The sequence below is a fragment of the Aegilops tauschii genome, chromosome 5, assembly GCF_002575655.3.
Source record: "Aegilops tauschii subsp. strangulata cultivar AL8/78 chromosome 5, Aet v6.0, whole genome shotgun sequence".
NCBI classification, from domain to species: domain Eukaryota; kingdom Viridiplantae; phylum Streptophyta; class Magnoliopsida; order Poales; family Poaceae; genus Aegilops; species Aegilops tauschii.
Genome location: NC_053039.3, coordinates 360,732,609 through 360,737,086, shown reverse-complemented (window position 1 = coordinate 360,737,086; position 4,478 = coordinate 360,732,609).

The following is a 4,478-nucleotide window of genomic DNA, read 5'->3' as shown; positions in this document are numbered from 1 at the left end:
AAAGAAAGAAAAAAAGCAAAAGCAACATAATAATATTTAAATGAAGCATAGAAAATAGTAGAAAAAGGAAAATGAAAAAAGACAGGAAAACTCAGAAATACAAAAGCAAAAAAAGAGAAATAGAAGACAGGAAAAACCAGGAGCTAGAGAATCAAGAACGAAAAAACTGGAATACCTTCGAAAATGGGTCGGTCAGCCCCACTACTTCTGTAGGCGATGCTCGCCTAGCCATTGCGCCATCATTTTGGTGCATTGGGGATACAGGAACTCCATTGGACAACGCTTTGAAGATGGGCATTTCCTATATGACGCCCATTACATGCATCGGCGCAACCCCCCCCCCCCCCCCCCCCCCCCCCCCCCAATTGATGATGCATGGGCCGGTTCATTTACGCTTTTTTCCTTTTTTCTGTTAAATTCCAAAAAAGTGTGCGAGCAGATTCAAATTGATGACCTCTTCTTTCATGGAGAAATCGAGTAACCACTAGGACTTCTTTAACACTTGTGACCACTTACTCCGTTTTCTCCCTCTTATTCTTTCTTTAGTTCGCGCAAGCTAGCTTTTCTCATTTTCATTTTTTTGACCCGTTTTGCTTGGTTTTTCCATTTCTTTACATTTTTTTCCAAATGCACGAATAATTTTTTTTCAAAAAACAATGAACTTTTATCTGAATTGATGAACTTTTTTTTTCAAAATCGATGAAATTTTTCATTTTTTTGTGATATTTTTTTCGCAATCGATGAACTTTTTCAAAATCAATAAAAATTTCAGGATCAATGTATTATTTTTCAAAATTGATGATTTTTTTGAATTTACAAACGTTTCAAAATCAAAGATTTTTTTGAAAATTGATGATTTTTTTAAATTTGATAAAAAATTCAAATCAACAAACTTTTTTTCCAAATTCATGAACTTTTTAGAGTTTGTGAACTTTTTTTGAAAATCCATGAACACTTTTGAATTCATGAATATTTGTCGATTTTCAAAATTGTTTCTTTTTCAGAAGTGCCAGTTGTTTTTTTGAGGGGTACCAAACATGATACAGTCATCGCTACGAGTCAACCAGACAAAGCAGTCGTCGCTCGTCTCGTTCACCCGATCGTCTATTCGGGGTGCTCATTGATTTTATGTGCTGGCCCACTCGCATTGCCTTCCAGCGCCAGGAGTCTAAACAGGCGTTGAGAGCGCCGCTGAGGGCACAGTTTAGGTCTTTAGGAGCTCCCTTGAAGGTGGAATTTGGTTTGTGGCATGAGCTCTTGTTCGATGGCATTAGGAGTAAAACAGCTCAGCCGACGGCATATTGGCAAGCACAATGGGCCGACCCCTAGTAAGCATTCGTTGTTGCTGGTGGCCCACTAAAGCAGTCGGTTACTGTAAAAAACCCAGGGACTGTGGCAGCAGGTTCACTCAAACAGATCGTTTTTTTCATTTTTACATTTTCTTCCTATTTTTTGTTTTTTATATATTTTTTGTACTATAAACATTCTGATAATATATTGTTTCAAATACGCACTAACATTGTTTCAATATATGGTGAATATTATTTTAATAGCACAAACTTTTTGTATTATACACTAAAAAATTAAATACACACTTAAGATTTTTGTAATATACGCTGAACACTTTTTCTTATACCATGGATATTTTTATAATGCCTAATGAACCTTTTTATAATATATGGTTAAAAAATTAAGAATTTTTGAAAAAATAAGAGAAAGAAAAGGAAAAATATACAGAAAAAACCAAAAACATAAAGGAAAAAATACCCAAAAACTAACATAAAAAGCCAAGAAAAACTTAAAATAGGGAGAAAAAAACCAAAGTAGGGTAACCCGTCTCGCCTTGCCAGTAGGCGTCGGGTCGTGTACAAGCGGCAAATCTACCTTTTGCAGCCTAGACGTATTGTTATGCTACAGCCCCAAAAATATGAACTTTGGGTTGCTCTGTAGTTGAACATAACGCAATGTAACCGTAAGATTAATGCACCATTCAAACTGAATACTTATACTCCCGCAACTGAAAGATTGATGTTTGTCCTATTCAAACCAATATTTATACTCCCTCAGCTAAATAGTAGTATATACTTATTGTTCATGCCCTAAAGGCAATAATAAAGTTGTTATTTCATATTTCCTTATTCATGATAAAGGTTTATTATTCATGCTAGAATTGTATTGATCGGAAACCTAAATACATGTGTGAATATATATAAACAAACACCGTGTCCCTAGTGAGCCTCTACTTCACTAGCTCGTTGATCAAAGATGGTTAAGGTTTCCTGATCATGGACATGAGTTGTCATTTGATAAAGGGATCACACCATTAGGAGAATGATGTGATGGACAAGACCCATCCGTTACCTTAGCATTATGATCATTAAGTTTTACTGCTATTGCTTTCTTCATGTCAAATACATATTCCTTCGACTATGAGATTATGCAACTCCCGGATACCGGAGGAATGCCTTGTGTGCTATCAAACATCACAATGTAACTGGGTGATTATAAAGATGTTCTACAGGTATCTCCGAAGGTGTTTGTTGAGTTGGCATAGATCGAGATTAGGATTTGCCACTCCGAGTATCGGAGAGGTATCTCTGGGCCCTCTCGGTAATACACATCATAAGCTTGCAAGCAAACGACTAAGGAGTTAGTCACAAGGTGATGTATTATGGAACGAGTAAAGAGACTTGCCGGTAACGAGATTGAACTAGGTATGAAGATACTGACGATCGAATCTCGGGCAAGTAACATACTGACAGACAAAGGGAACAACGTATGTTGTCATAACGGTTCGACCGATAAAGATCTTCGTAGAATATGTAGGAGCAAATATGGGCATCCAGATTCCGCTATTGGTTATTGATCGGAGTGGTTTCTCGGTCATGTCTACACAGTTCTCGAACCCGTAGGGTCCGCACGCTTAACATTCGACGACGATATTGTATTATATGAGTTATGTGATTTGGTGACCGAATGTTGTTCAGAGTCCCGGATGAGATCACGGACATGACGAGGAGTCTCTAAATGGTCGAGAGGTAAAGATTGATATATAGGACGATAGTATTCGGACACCGGAAGTGTTCCGGAGGGTACCGGGTACATATCGGGTCATCGGAAGGGGTTCCGGGCACTCCCGGCAAAAGATATGGGCCTAATGGGCCAAGAGGGGTAATACAACAGCCACCGGGGCTGGTGCGCCCCCCATATGGGCCGAACCAGAGGAGAAGGAAAGAGGGGAAGGGAGAAGGAAAGGGGAGGGATTCGGCCTCCCCCTTCCTTCCCTCCTCCCTCCTCTTTCCTTCCCCCTCCGGCAGATAAGGAAGGGGGGGCATCGGCCATGGGGAGACCCCAAGTAGGATTCGGCGTACTTGGGCGCCTCCTTTGCTGCCTTCCCTCTCCCTCCCACCTATATATATATATGTGGGGGGGGGGGGGGGATCGCACACCCTAGACAATTGTTAGCCGTGTGCGGCGCCCCCCTCCACCGTTTACTCCCACGGTCATATCTTCGTAGTTCTTAGACGAAGCCCTGCGAGGATCACTTGACCATCACTGTCACCACACCGTCGTGCTGACGGAACTCATCTACTACCTTGATGTCTTACTGGATCAAGAAGGCGAGGGATGTCACCGAGCTGAACGTGCGCAGAACGCGGAGGTGTCGTGTGTTAGGTACTTGATTGGTTGAAGCGCGAAGAAGTTCGACTACATCAACCGCGTTGAGAAACGCTTCTGCTTACGGTCTATGAGGGTATGTAGACACACTCTCCCCCTCCTTGATATGCATCTCCATGGATAGATCATTGCGTGTGCGTAGAAATTTTTTGTTTCCATGCAAGGATTCCCAACAGTGGCATCATGAGCCAGGTCTATGCGTAGATGATATGCACGAGTAGAACACAAAGAGTTGTGGGTGGTGATAGTCATACTGCTTACCACCAACGTCTTATTTTGATTCGGCGGTATTGTGGGATGAAGCGGCCCGGACCAACCTTACATGTCCACGCACATGAGACCGGTTCCACCGACAGACATGCAACTAGTTTTGCATAAAGGTGGCTGGCGGGTGTCTGTTTCTCCTACTTTAGTTGAATCGAATTTGACTACGGCTGGTCCTTGAAGAAGGTTAAAACAACAAACTTGACGAAACACCATTGTGGTTTTATGCGTAGGTAAGAACGGTTCTTGCTAGAAGCCCGTAGCAGCCATGTAAAACTTGCAACAACAAAGTAGAGGACGTCTAACTTGTTTTTGCAGGGCATGTTGTGATGTGATATGGTCAAGACATGATGTGATAAATGTTATTGTATGAGATGATCATGTTTTGTAAGATATCTGGCAATCGGCAGGAGCCTTATGGTTGTCTCTTTATTGTATGAAATGAAAATGCCATGTAATTGCTTTACTTCATCACTATGCGTTAGCGATAGTTGTAGAAGCAATAGTTGGCGAGACGACCACGACTCTATGATGGA